Here is a 15,707-nt window from a genome sequence, read left to right as displayed (position 1 = left end):
TGGTGTTCCTAACATTTTTTTTCTTGGATATGTTTTTACAGAGCCAAATGTGTGTTGTGACATTGCATACTCATTGTGTTGCATACCACCCTCCGATAAAACATTGCAGACTTCTTTGTAAGAGCAGACAAGATTGGAAGGTGTGATTCCTGAATCCTTAATAAATGATGACTAAGGACCATTTACAGGATGGACTACTACAACCATGGTAAAAACTTATCATGAACCCCAAGTAGAGGGCCTGTATATTGTGCTTGATTTAGCTTTTAACAAATGTCAGTAACCAGATAACCATTTCGCCTTAAAGCATAGTTTCAGGAGACTATTGAGCAATCGCAAAATAAATGTCATTATAAATAAATGCCAAAATACCTTTAATTATCAAATTGCACTCTGTTGATGTAATCACTGTAGTAAGTAACCCCTTTAGTTACAGCGACAATTTTGTACTTAATGACCAGGCCCATTTTTTAAATTCTGACCACTGTCACTTTTTGAGGTTATAGCACTGGAAAATTTCAACGGATCCCACTGATTATGTTTTTCATGACATATTGTACTTCATTTAGGGGTAAAATTTCTTGCGTTGATTCATGAAAAAAATGTAAATTTTGCAAAAATTTAGAAATTTTGCAATGTTCAAACTTTTAATTTTTGTGCCCTTAAATCAGAGAGTCATATCAAACAAAATAGTTAATAAATAACATTTCCCATATGTCTACTTTACAACAGCACCATTTTGGAAACATAATTTTTTTGTTAGGACGTTAGAAGTGTTAAAAGTTCATCAGCGATTTCTCATTTTTCCAACAAAGTTTACAAAACCATTTTTTTTAGGGACCACGTCACATTTGAAGTGAGTTTGAGGGGTCAATATAACAGAAAATGCCCAAAAGTGACACTATTCTAAAAACTGCACCCCTCAAGGTGCTGAAAACCACATTCAATAAGTTTATTATCCCATCAGGTGTTTCACGAGAACTAAACCAATGTGGAAGGAAAATATGAACATTTTACTTTTTTTCACAAAAAATTTACTTTGGAACCAAACTTTTTTATTTACACAAGGGTTTCAGGAGAAAATTGGCCACAAAATTTGTGCAATTTCTCCTGAGTATGCCGAAACCTCGTATGTGGGGAAAGCCACTGTTTGGGCGCATGGCAGAGCTCAGAAGGGAGGGAGCACTGTTTGACTTTTTGAACGCAAAATTGACTGGAATCAACGGCGGGCACCATGTTGCATTTGGAGACCCCTCGATGTACCTTAACAGTAGAAACCCCTCAATTCTACTCCAACCCTAACACAGCCTTTATGCCAACACACCCCTAACCCAAATCCCAACCCTAACCCCAACACAAACCTAACCCCAACACAACCCTAACTCCAACACCACCCTAACCCCACCCTATCCCCAACCCTAACCCTAGACCCAACCCTACCCTAGTTCTAACCCTAGCCCCAACCCTAACCTAACCCTAACTCTAGCTCTAACCTCAACCACAACCCTACCTCAACCCTAGCTCAACCCTAACCCTAGCTTAACCCCAGCCTAATCCTGGCCCAACCCCAACCCTAACCCTAATGGAAAAATGGAAAAAAATATATATATTTTATTATTTTTATCTAACTAAGGAGGTGATAAAGGGGGGTTTGGTTTACGATTTTTTTTATTTTGATCACTGTGATAGGGTCTATCACAGTGATCAAAATGAACCAATAGGAGAAATCTATTGTTGCCGGGTGCCGACTGACAGAACTCGGTTGAACTGTATAAAACAGGAAAGGGATACAAAAAGATATCCAAGGAATTAATAGTGCCAGTCAGCAGCATTCAAACTGTGATTAACAAATGGAAAATCAGGGGCTCTGTAAAAACAAAACCACAGTCAGATAGACCAACAAAAAATGTTGTCAACAACTGCCAGGAAAACTGTTCAGGATGCAAAGAAAAATCCACAAATAACGTCAACTGAAATACTGGACTCACTGAAAACTAGCGGTGTGGCTGTTTCAAGATGCACAATAAGGAGGCACTTGAGCAAAAATGGGCTGCATGGTCAAGTCGCTAGAAGAAAACCATTACTGTGCAAATGCCACAAAGTATCTAGCCTACAATACACAAAACAGCACAGAGACAAGCCTCAAAACCTCTGGAACATGGTGATTTTGAGTGATGAGACCAAAAATTGAACTTTTTGGCCACAGCCATAAACTTTACATTTGGAGAGAGGTCAACAAGGCCTATGATGAAAGGAACACAATTCCTACTGTAAAGCACAGAGGCGGATCGCTGATTTTTTTAGGGATGTGTGAGCTACAAAGGCACAGGAAATGGTCAAAGTTGAAGGAAAGATAAATGCAGCACATTATCAGCAAATACTGGAGGCAAATTCGCACTCATCAGCCTGGAAGCTGCGCATGGGACATTCTTGGATGTTCCAACATGACAATGATCAAAAACACAAGGCCAAGTCGACCTATCATTGGCTACAGCAGAACAAAGTGAAGGTTCTGGAGTGGCCATCTCAGTCTCTTGACTTCAATATCATTGAGCCACTCTGGGGAAATCTCAAGCGTGCAGTTCATGGTAGACAGCCCAGGAATTTACAGGAACTGGAGGCTTTTTGCCAAGAAGAGTTGGCAGCTTTACCATCTGAGAAAATAAAGAACCTCATCCACAACTACCACAAAAGACTTCAAGCTGTCATTGATGTTAGAGGGGGCAATACAAGGTATTAAGAAATGGGGTATATGAATTTTTGATCGGGGTCATTTGGATGTTTTGGCTTGTCATTATGATTTAAAAAGAGAAAACACAGTAGTTTGACAATAAATGGCTTCACCCAACCACTAACCATGAGTGGAGAAAACTTTTGGTGTTATCACACATATTCTCTGAAAAAATGGCCAAAAAAGCTAAAATTCTGCTGGGGAATATAAACTTTTGAGCACAACTGTAACTACAATATGATGCACATTTGTTATCACCAAATCCATAACGACCCAAACTCTAAAGAAATTTAAAAAAATGGCAAACGTTCAAAAGGTGTGCAAAAAAAGTATCACTAAAAATGTCACTTTGTCCTTCAAAGAATGCGGCCCCCCAAATTCTATTTTTTTCTATATGCGGCCCATCTACCCAGCCGAGTTTGAGACCCCTGGTCTAATGGGAGGTCGGCCAAGCACTGTGCTCAGCAATCTCTGGTGCTCTCATTAAGAAATAATGGACTGGTAGTGCACATGATCGATCTCTGCTCCATTCAGCTGGGGCTCTGAAGAGCCCTGATTCTTGGGATTGGTGGGGGACATGGCAGTCAGACCCCGGAGATCTGAAAATGATCCCCTGGATAAGTGATATTTTCTAATCTTGAGAACCCCCTTGAACAGTGTTGTCTGGGCTAAACATAATATTACATGGTGGCTTGGATTCACTAGAAATAATTAAATGATGGATACCTGCTGTCACTCATCAGGATCCTGCACAGGCGGCTCTGTGGTGTGCGCTGGCACCAGGAGTGATGACAACACTGTGATCTCTGACCACAGGACCGCTGCATTCTGTAATAAGCTGCAGCGGGCAGGTGACTTGAGCAGAGCGCCATCAGAAACACATATGATGATACGCCGTACAAGTAACTTGACTGATGCAGCTTATCGACTCGCTCACTTTAGCATATAACACGGCCGAGTGCTATGCGATGTTTGATTGGATAGCACTCGACCTAAAGTTATACTGTGGGGTAGTGCAGACCTGCATAAGAAGACAATGGCAGCATGCTGCGAGTGCTCCACAAATCGGAAGATATGCACCTATACAAGTCTATGGGTGCATGTAAGACATCAGACTGCACTCAGATGTTATCCGAGTGCAGTCCGATATATGCACACAGAGACAATGGAGAAATTAAGTTCTCTGTCTTCTGTGCACCTGTGATACCATTCTCTCATGTGAGAGAATCAGATCACAGGGAACTGGCACTCTGGTTAAACCCTGATGAGAGTTTGTGCCGAGTGTCATTAGGATAATTAGTGCAATTCTCTCTCTAGTGTGAGTGAGCCCTATTACAGAACGTAGTGGTCCTGTGGCTAGCGATCACAGTGATGTCATTACTCTTGGTGCACTCGGCCGTGTTATACGCTAATGTGAGCGAGTCCATAAGCTGCAGCAGCCAGGTGACTTGTACGATGTATCATCATATGTGTCTCTGATGGCGCTCTGCTGAAGCCACCTGACTGCTGCAGGTTATTACACAATGGTCCTGTGGCTAGCGATCACAGTGACGTCATCACTCCCGCTGCCAGCGCACACCACAGAGTGGCCTGTGCAGGGCCTGATGAGTGACAGCAGGTATCCATCATGTTTTTTATATCATTTTGTGATTTTTGTGTTTTCATTTTTGTTTTGTTTATTACATTATTGGTTTGTATTGCTGTGCTGTGTGTGACTGGTGTGGAGGTGCAGTAAAAAAACTCACCAATGAAGTAGTGCTGTCTATATGTGAAAACTTCTCCTGGGTGGCAGCAGCTCCTATACTGTGTCCTCCTGACAGGCGCTGCTGTGCAGCATCAGGACTACGTCAGTGGTCAGGTGTCACATAGTAAGGTCCTGACGCTGAACAGCAGAGGTCAGGACATAGTATAAATGATAACACTAAAGCCTGTAAGAGTGAGGATGGATGGCTATATATCAGAAGAACAGATGCAGAGTGCAGGTCAGGTCAGTAGTACCGCCTGACTGCTTCTGCCTCTAAAATCGCCACCGACATTACAATAAATAACACTGGGTAGCGCAGCTCCAGGAAAGGCTCACATTGCAGAACAGATAAGATGCACTTATATCTGTCTCTTCTGCAAAGCAAAGCACTGCCTTGTGCTATTTGAATTGAGTGCTCCATTGTGGAACCAAAAGGGGGCCCCTAGGCAGCTGCCTGGTCTGCCTACCCATAATGCCAGCCCTGAATACAGGGAATCTTGACAGTGTGCACATCACACACTGTAACAATTCAGCTGTTTGCAATCACAAATGTGACTGCATACTTTTCTTTTGCTACAGTACAACCCCTTTAAGTACTAGGGTATTTTTCCTACCCCTTAAGCCTTTCATTGAACACTTACAAGAAAACTTTTCAACTACTGGCGTGACAATCTAAATTGCATATCTGAACTACACCCGGAGCATGATTTAGCACATTTTCATTTTAATACTTTAACACAGTGTTTGGAAAAGGTTGTGTTTGAAGCAAAACTCGTGCTTACATCAGCGTTAAATAGTCAATGCTTCAAAATGTAACATTTTGCTACACAACTGAGCAAATAAGCAATGAAATGTGAAACCTGAAAATGAAAGATTTAGTGGTATAGCATTTAAAAGTGTAGAAGCCATGAAGATATTCCCCACCGCCCTGTCTAGAAATGAAGGAAGGTTCTTAGATCCAGATCTAATAGAAGAGGAGCTGCCTATAAACAATTGTCCTTTTGCTATTCCAGGTATGGTTGGGAATTTACTCTCATTGACCCTGAAGTTATGACACGTAAATTGCTTTAAAAAGTGGCAAAATTTTTTCACAACTGTGAATTTTTAGGTCGAAGAGCTTAAAAGCCATCCAACCTTGTCAAGGTGTACCTAAATAAGGATGGTCCCTATCAAATATGTCCTACCTCTCCATGTGCCAAACCAAGCCTCATTTGAATGGGGAGTGAAAGAAATCCAGACATAGCTCACAATAAAAACTTTGTCTGGGAAGGATGTGTAGTTAAAGATACTGAGCCCTGGAGGGGGTAGAAAAAAACCTAAAAAATAGGGTCTACACACCTTTAGTGGAAAATTAATGTACAGATTCACAAATATGCTATGTGGCCAATATACAAACACATACATATACTATGGGTCAGAACACAGCAACTAATGAATACCTGAACCTCAATATTGCCGGAAAACTTAGAAATGGAAGGTACTTATTTTGTGTTTTTTGATCAAAGAGCGCAAACGTAATCCAACCATGTCAAGGTGTACCCTTTTAACATGGATGTCCTTAAACACCAATGTCCTACCTCTCTATGGCAAAACCAGGTCTCATCTGAATGGTGAGTGAAAGGAAACCAGTAGAGATGAGCAAGTGTACTCGTTGCTCGGGTTTTCCCCAGCACGCTCGGGTGACCTCCGAGTATTTATAACTGCTCGGAAATTTAGTTTTCATCATGGCAGCTGAATGATTTACAGCTACTAGCCTGCTTGATTACATGTGGGGATTCCCTAGCAACCAGGCAACCCCCACATGTACTTAGGCTGGCTAGTAGCTGTAAATCATTCAGCTTCCGTGATGAAAACTAAATTTCCGAGCAGTCATAAATACTCGGAGGTCACCCGAGCGTGCTGGGGAAAACCCGAGCAACGAGTATACTCGCTCATCACTAGAAACCAGGCATGGCTCGCAATTAAAACCTTGTATGAAAAAGATGGGCGGATAAGGGTGCTGAACCTTGGAGGAGGCCACATCCCAAATATGAACTGTTATGAACCACAAAAAAATAAAAAATAGGGAGCTCACAGTTATAGTATTAAATTAATGAACACCTTGACGTGGTTGGATGGCTTTTGCACTAAGTACTTTATGTTTGTAATGTTTACAGCAAAACTGGAGTTTGGTATTCATTAATCACAGTTTGCTGATGCATTGTGTATGTACAGTATATGCCGGAGCACCACTCCTCACATGCATCCTCAAGATGCATACAGTGATCAAGCACAGAGTTGTTAGCTCCTTGCTCACTGTGCTAGCAGGTGCAAGGACATCACTAGGTCGAGCCTGCTGCATGGGGTCTCAGTCCACTCACAGTACAGAGCAGAGTAGGACATCGGTGGAATGGGGCTAGCTGAGTAGTTTTAGGGATGTCATACTTTGTTGGGGGTCACTTTGGCAGCATTCTGTATATATGATGTGTATTTCTGCTGCAAATTGTGTGAGAAAATTAACTTTGGAAAAATATACTGTGTGAGGGCAATTTTGGAGGCATTACGTTGTATCGAGGGACATCATAGTGTACAATGGCCATGAACGGAGTATTATAGCAGTTATAATGGGCTTCAGTAGGGGCACTATTTCTGTGTGCATGCTGCACTCAATGCCTACAAATTGGAAAGTATGCCTTTCTATGACTGCACCCAGGAGCGGACACAAACGGAAGGGTGCCCCTGTGCAAGAACAATCTATGGGCCCCTTGCAGTCCAATAGCTCATCATAATTCAGAATTCTACCTGCTTTCAAGGTGAATTTGGGCCTCCCTTAGGCCGGTTTCACATTTGCGGTTGTGTCTGCAGCGTTTCTTCTGCAAATATCCGCATGCATTGTGTATTCCTATCTTTAACATTAGGGACGCATGCGTCTGCGATCGTTCACGTTTTCCCGCGTTTGACGACGCATGCGTCGTTTCGTCGTTTGCGGCTTGGCGCGGAAATGCAACATGAAGTAATTTTTAGAGGCATCAATTTGCCGCCTGGAAACGTATGCGGTCGATTGCGTAAGGAATGCGCCAAAAAAACACATTGCTGTCTATATGAACGCATACGTTCACAAGCACATGCGTTTGCTTGCGTTCGTGAACGCATGCGTTCCACAAGAGAAAAACATGTCTAGACACTGATAAGCCACCCCCCACATACAAGGAGATAAAGGGAGGGCGTGGACATTTGCAGGTCACTACTCAGCAGACACTGAAGCAGACGAGACGCAGGCTACATCCTTGGAGGAAAACAAGCCTCTGAACAATGTGAGTATATCGTAGCCAATGCCTTTATTTTCTATTTTCTGTCTCTACATGTCCTAATTTCTGCCATTTCTTTCTTTCTGCATGCATCAGAATGTCTTCTTCTGATGAGGAGCAACGTCCTGGGCCTTCTGAAGTAGAACATGTCAATGAGGTGAGTACTCGCCTCCTCAGATTGGTAAGTATTCACTGTCACATCTACACATATGACAATTTTTGTTTTTCATTTTTTTAGAGCACTTCTTCTACTGTGACAGAGACTGGCCAGGAGCAGCGGAGTCACGGTCGGGTGGCAAGGCGGCAGTGTGTACGTATACAAGGCTAATAGTTTACTGTATCCTCACTTTAGTATTCTTGAATCTTCCTTTCTTTACATTCCTATTTCTTTACATTTTTCTTCTGGAATCCTTTTGTATCTTGACTTTCCTATTAATGCCATTTCTCAGCCTCTGTTTTCTTTCTTTTCCTTATGTTAATGGACCCAACATTAATGTCTTTATTTAATTTTTGGGCTCCAGAACGGGATGAAGACCTCATAGAAAATGACCTCCTCATCTCCCTGGTCAAGGAGCGAGTCCCGTTGTGGGACACCCGGGTTCCACAGCACTCGGACAACGTGACGATCCGGCGCCTATGGAATGAAGTGGCCAAAGAGATGTGAGATGGCTGGGACAACGCCCCGACTCGGGTCCAAAATGCTTTTGGTAAGTATTCCAATGCAGTCTGAAGCAGCAGAGACCTTGGCCGTGCTCACACAACTGTGTGTGATGAGATAAACTCTCAGGAGTTTCTCTCATCACACACAGTTGTGTGAGCACGGCCAAAAGTCCATTGTCTAACCATTATGTTTTGTTTTTTCAAAAGTGGCCAGAGTCAAAACACGTTGGCGTTCCATGAAGGACCGCTTCAACAAGGACCTGCGTCAAGAGAGCCGTGTTCCCAGTGGTTCAGGAGCAAGGATCAGAAATTACAAATACCATCGCGTTCTGGCATTTTTAAGACCGGTCCTTGCCCAGAAAATGTAAGTATTTCTCCCGTGCATTAGGTTGTATTGTATTGCCATAATCTGTATATTTCTATTCCACAGGATTTTGCGTCTGGTTAATTTTTGGTATTAATTTTTTTTCCTTTTTTCACAGCACATGGAGCAGCACTGTTGGCCCAGGTTCTGGAGCGGTCCTTCATCAGACAGCCACGGACCCGTCCCAGCCATCCAGCAGCACTGCAGCAAGTGGACCTGCCACACTAACTGGAGACCAGGAAGTTGGTCCATCAGGTGTTCCCCTTTCCTAGTCCTCTGCCACTGCCCCTTTTTTTTTGGGGCTCCTCCCGGCAGCGGCAGAGGGCATCGGACAGGTCCCTCATGCCCGAGTTTTTGCACTTGAGCTCGGTTTTTGACAAAGGACTCAAGGCTTTGGGTGACCGAATGGATATTTCACTTAGCCGCATGAATACAAGTATCCAGGAGGTCACCAAAAGCCTTGACCAAGTAAAAGCCGACCTCCAGAGGCCAGCACATCATTTCTTAAACCAAATTGAGCAGGGCATGTTGGAACACCTTACTCCTGATATCCAGCTGAGTGTCATGCAGGCCTGCAATGCTGCTCACGTGCAGGCTATGCAGCAGAGTCGGTATTTTCAGCAGACAGTGGTGGCATATCCACCTGTGCCTTCACTGTCACGATTAACCTCAATGCCGACCTCTGCTGCATACCACTGCACGGCCACCTCTATTCCTAGCACTGCCGGACACCAGTACAGCACCACCACCATGCCGAGTGCTGTTGGACAGCCCACCGCCACCACCATGACAACCGCTGCTCCTGCTTGGACCTCCTCCACTGACACGACATGATGCAGCAGGACCCAGGCATGGCCTTCCGTACCGCCACCACTACGATGCAGCAGGATCCTGGAATGGCCTTCCGTACCGCCACCACCACGATGCAGCAGGACCTTGGCATGGCCTTCCGTACCGCCACCACCACGATGCAGCAGGACCCAGGCATGGCCTTCCGTACCGCCACCACCATGATGCAGCAGGACCCTGGCATGGCCTTCTGCTCTACAAGCACTATGGACTCTGGCATGGCTGCACGCTCTACGAGCACTATGGACTCTGGCATGGCTGCACGTTCTACGAGAACTATGGACTCTGGCATGGCTGCATGCTCTACGAGCACTATGGACTCTGACACAGGCAGCCAGACCCTGACAGGTCACCCACCACGACCATGCCACGACATATGAGCCCACCGAGGCTTCCCAGAACCCGGCAAACCCAGAAAGGGAAAAAAAAAACAGCGGACTCTTAGTATTTCTCCCCCTTCACCTCCCAGTGTGTCTGTAATGTCAGGTTTGTCTCACCCTTCCAGTGCGTCTCAAGCCTCTCATGTGTCAAGCCCTATCCCCGAACTACCAGACCCCACTAGTTTCATTGCCCCTTCTCCTGCCACCTCTGCGTCATCCACGGTTAGCCAGGCCTCACTGCTTCACACCCCCCGTTTACATCACTCTACCCCAAGCAGGCGCAGTTAAATAAATATTTTGGTTGTTAAAAAATAAATTCAAGTTTTTTTGCCCAAATTATGTTTGGTTTATTGTGTATTTCGCCGCCGGCAACACACACTGTGCGCCAAATAACAAACTTCGCCACACACTTTATTTTTTGGCCACATCATAGCTCCAGTAGTTAGCAAGTACAAGACTTTGTGTGTCTTTAGTATAGAGCTATGAGGTGGACCAAATCATTTATACTTGTATTTTCTCCTTAATCTCTTCATTCTGCTTAGTCTGTGACTAGTGTTGCAGACTGAAGAGAAAATGGTGGCAATACCATGCAAAACTATACTCTACAGGTCAGGTGTCCAAAAACTCATTAGTTGGGACGCCTGACCTGATGAGTAGAGAAATGCATTGTATAGCCTCTGTAAGATTTCTCTTACTGAGTGTATTGGGGGACACTCACTTGGCGCGGGATTAATGTAGCCAGGCACAATTTTCTAACAAAACAGTCCATGCGGTTTATTGAATATGCCATAAACCGGGTTATGCAAAGTTCATTACTTATATCACATAAAACACAACAGGCACCAACAGTCTCTTTGGTACCTGACGGGAGCTCCTGCTCCTCATGCCGACTCCGTTAACCTCTTCTGGGTAAGCTGCCTAACAGGGATCACCAACTTGCCTGGTCAATACACAGTAGTCAGTCCAGACCTCACCGAAGGACTCCAGCTTCCCCACACTCCGTTAACACTCTTCTGGGTAAGCTGCCTAACGGGGATCCCCAACTTGCCTGGTCGGCACCCAGTAGTCAGTCCAGACCTCACCGAAGGACTCCAGCTTCCCCACACAGTAACTGTCCCTGGCTCCGCAGATCCCGGTCCTCACCTCATGCTATTCAGGGATCCGATCCACCTCGCAGGACCTCCCAACACCCAGGTAGCCGGGACCCCGCCTGGTGGCCTAGTCCGGGTACTCTTCAGGACGTCCTTCCCCAGCCGGGAACGTCCAATACCCAGGCCACCCGAAGCCAAGTCTCACGGTCTCAGGTGCTTGCAGGACCCTAGTCATTCCTAGGACAATCCAGCACCGACCGTCTCAGGTGCTTGCAGGACCCTAGTCATTCCTAGGACAATCCAGCACCATCCATACATCAGGTTCCTCGGTTCCAGGTGCTCACAGGACCCTAGTCATTCCTAGGACGATCCAGCACCTTCACCGGTCAGGTCCATACACAGGAACCACACAGGACCTACCGGACACACCTCTCAGCTCCACACACAGGGAGCTCACAACCAACACTGACCCACACCCTGGTCACGTTACATACTGGTAACCACTCCCCTGGGTGGGAGTGTGTGTGTGGCTAGTCTGACCCTCCCATCTCTCATGACTAGCCCTGCCAATCTCCCATGAGAACTATACACATAACACAAACTCTTGAGGGACTACAGGTCCCAGCAGACCAACTTACAATCAGATTGACAGTGCAGAGTAACCTCCTCTGCAACACACATATTGGCCATTTACAATCCTGCCAAACTTTCTCTCTATACCATCACGTATCCAAGCGCATACTGGGGAGATCATGCAGCGCCCCCTACCTGTTACAGGGGTTACTGCATCACATATATCACACCTCCTTTTTCTCTTCCGTGTACATAATCTTTTTCACACAAACTCAAGGGATGATGGTGGTCATACACAGCATATCTATGCTCACCTGCACATGTGTCAGAAATAGTGAATTCATGAGGCTGTTATATGTGCATCATGAATTCATTATTTCTGACACCTGACTTGATGAGTATAGATCTGTTTTGTATGACAGTCATTGTCTCTTCAGTCTGTGTCCAATGGATACTGCATAGCAGAACAGAATCAGGACGCAATGACGTCAACAACCTTATCACTAAAACCACATGGCTGCCGTCACACTAGCAGTATGTGGTCACTATTTTATATTGGTATTTGTAAGCCAAAACAAGGAGTGGAACTATAGAGGAAAAGTATAATATTAGCATATCTAGCACTTCAGCCTTCATCACCCACTCCTGGTTTTGGATTACAAATACTGATAATAAATACAGACCAAACACTGCTAGTGTGAGGACAACCTCGGTTTATAGAGGAAATACATGGCACGGTCAAGACAACAAAAAAAGTTTATTAACGAGAAACATTAGTAACATGTAAGAAAATAACTGGTACAGATAAAATAACAACAGGACATTTACACAACATAGTCCTGCCATGACAAACGTCCAATATCCGAATCAAAAAAGGCAGCAAATTGGTTTCGCATATGGCCAACTTCAGCTGTTGACTGCAGCGGGTGATGCTGGTAATCGGGCAGTGGGTGTGCAACTTGTTCATCCAGTTCAATGTTGGACCGCTCCTTAGCCATAATGTAATTGTGCAGAACCACACAGGCTTTGACCACCCCTTCAACTGTCTCCATTTTTAGATTAATGGCTGATGCAAGAATGCGCCATTTTGAGACTAGAATCCCAAAGGTACACTCTACAGTTCTTCATGCCCTGGTCAGTCTGTAGTTAAAGATCCTTTTAGTGTGGTTCAAGTCACAACTGGAATATGGCTTCAGTAGGTTTTCGCACATCTGAAAGGCCTCATCCCCAACCATAACAAATGGCATCGGTGGACCTTGAGTGTTGGGGAGAGGTTGTGGCCGTGGAAAATTAAAATTTTTGCCATACACACGGCAGCCCATATCCGAGTTCTTGAAAGTCTGGGAATCGTTGCCACGGCCAAAAGCTCCAATGTCCACGGCAATGAAGCGACAGTCCGCATCGGCTATTGCCATGAGCACAACAGAAAAATATTTTTTATAGTTGAAGTACTCCAATCCTGTTCTAGCTGGTTTGATAATGCGGATGTGCTTTCCATCCACCGCTCCTAAACAGTTGGGGAAATCACACACACTCCAGAATTTTTCCGCAATTCCAATCCACATGTCCAAGGTGGGTAGGGGTATAAACTCATCCCAGAGTACATTCCACAAAGCCCGGCAGGTGTCCGCAACTATTCCCGACAGGGTGGATATTTCAAGCTAGTATTGGAAATGGAGGGATGATAAACTCTCTCCGGTTGCCAGAAATCTGGAAGAAAAGAATTAAAGAAAAATTACAATCAGTTCTATTTAAGGTGTGGTTATGCTAAAGACAGAAAGGAAAATACCAAACAAAAAAAAAACATGTTTAGTACGCCCAAAATTAGCACTGCCATTGGTTTACATTTCTTACGTACCTTAATGTAACCAGCAGACGTTCCTTGGGTGGAATCGCTCTACGGAGCTGGGTGTCCTGTCTCCATATGGCTCCTTGGACACGAGCAAGCAAATCCCGGAATGAGTCTTGCGACATCCTTATATATTCCAGGAATTTGTCCGGGTTGGCATTAAGCTCGCCATACAGCTTGTGATAGGCTCCACGGCTCTCACGTAGTTCAATAATGGGGAGTCTCCAAAAAGCCTATACCGTCTCCTTCTCCATCTTTCGCGATTTCTGTCTTGCTCCCAAGCAAATGCACAGGCAAGAAACAGCTTGATGCTTAAATCCAGGTTGAAATAAAAGCTCTCCATGCGAAGATCCATCATGACACAGGATACAGGAGCAAAATCTGAAGATTACAGCTGTTCAGGGGTCTATATATAGAGATCCCATAATACACGCCCTCTGTAGTCCCATTGGCGGTGTCTGGTTATCTAGATTTTTCTCCTGTAAAATTTGTCATCATGCGCACCAAAAACGCAAACGCAGAAAAAAACGCATGGAAAAGCGTGCAAACGCAGTTTTTTTAAACGCATGCGTTCCCGCATGCGTCTAAAAAACGCCACGTTTGTACGTGTTTATATGCATTTTTTCCAGCACTTGCGGATGCGGATTAAACGCTGCGGATTCTAACGCAAATGTGAAACTAGCCTTACCTCGTGGGCCCGTGTGGATGGACAAGTTGCACCAATGGTACTGTTTGTCCAACCTGACCGTGTCTATGTGTAATGCCCCTGCCTTCTCTGCTGAATTATTTTTTTTTTCATGGAGGTGAATAGGGGGTGGAGTGGTCATTTCTTCTATTCACACCCTGAAATACCTATCAAACTTATGAGGTCCACTAGAGCAAAATACAAATATTCTCTACATCGCTGTTGTGTTAAACTAAAGCCCATTTTGGAAGAAAGAGGGTTAATAATCTTTAACTGACTGCAAAGAGATATTTTCTTCTATTTGTTGTTAGGAATTGTCTCCATCTTCTCACTGGAGTTCCTTATAAAGAGACAGTGTTTGATGTAAATGGTGTCTAGTGAGATGAGGTATCAGAGACTACAACCACAGATCAGGTGTTTCCAGCTGAATAATACCTCTGTGTCATGCTGACATTAAGGCTATGTTTCCACGGGGCGTATTCCTTCAGTATTTGCTGCGGATTGGATGTTACAGCATAGTGGAGGGGATTTTATGAAATCCCATGTCCACTATGCGCACAAACCCACAGGCGGCAGACCGGCGTATACATACATGCAGCGCATCTTTATAGACTGCAGCATGTCTATTTATCTTGCGGAGACGCACAGTCTCCACAAGATAAATAACACAGTCTATGTATAGGATGCGGTGACTCCGCCTGTGTTCAATGAAGGGGGCAGCGCTTTGGGCGGAGTGGGGTATCCGCTGCGTCCAAAGCACTGGGATTCCGGACTGTGGACACATACCTTTATTCTGGAGTGAGACCGCTTATGCTCATGTTTTTACAATGCGGTGCGGGGTGTGTAAGCCAAAATCATCCTGTAGCCTTTAGTTGAACTCATATGTGCCAGTGTATTGGCTACAAATTACAATACAAAGGGATGTAGAAAAATAGTAATCCTTGTTTAGTTTACGTTTTGTTTTTACAATACGTCATGTATAGGTGATGTATGTACTGTGACTTTATTCCCTTTAGGGCTGTCCCACACGTCCAGATAATTCCGGTACCGGAATAAATCGGTACCGGAGTTATCCGTGTCCGTGTGCCTGGGAACTCACGGAGGCCATACGTGCGGCACACGTGTGCCGCCCGTATGGCGAGTGGGTACCACACGGAGCGTGTGGTACCCACTCTGCATGGTGCTGAAGCTGCGATTCATATCCTCTCTGCAGTAGCGTTTGCTGCAGAGAAAATATGAAGAATAGTGTTAAAAATAAAGATTTAGGTGTCCGCCGCCCCCCCACCCCCTGTGCGCCCCCCCGCTGGTCAGAAAATACTTACCCGCTCCCTCGCTGCTTCCTGGTCTGGCCGCGGCTTCTCCTGCATGCGGTCACGTGGGGCCGATCATTTACAGTCATGAATATGTGGCTCCACCTCCCATAGGGGCGGAGCCGACTATTCATGATTGTAAATGATCGGCCCCACGTGACCGCATACAGTAGGAGGCGCGGCC

The 15,707-nt window shown here is 45.0% G+C and overlaps 1 protein-coding gene across 1 annotated transcript in view; it reads right to left on the bottom strand.

Moving 5' to 3' along the window:
* The window catches only part of CACNA1G (calcium voltage-gated channel subunit alpha1 G), a 462,994-nt gene that overhangs the window by 267,037 nt on the left and 180,250 nt on the right, over window positions 1-15,707 (bottom strand). The window lies entirely within an intron of this gene.

The sequence above is a fragment of the Ranitomeya variabilis genome, chromosome 4, assembly GCF_051348905.1.
Source record: "Ranitomeya variabilis isolate aRanVar5 chromosome 4, aRanVar5.hap1, whole genome shotgun sequence".
Classification (NCBI taxonomy): domain Eukaryota; kingdom Metazoa; phylum Chordata; class Amphibia; order Anura; family Dendrobatidae; genus Ranitomeya; species Ranitomeya variabilis.
The sequence above is the reverse complement of the archived record's forward strand: the minus strand, read 5'-3'. Positions and strand labels throughout refer to the sequence as shown.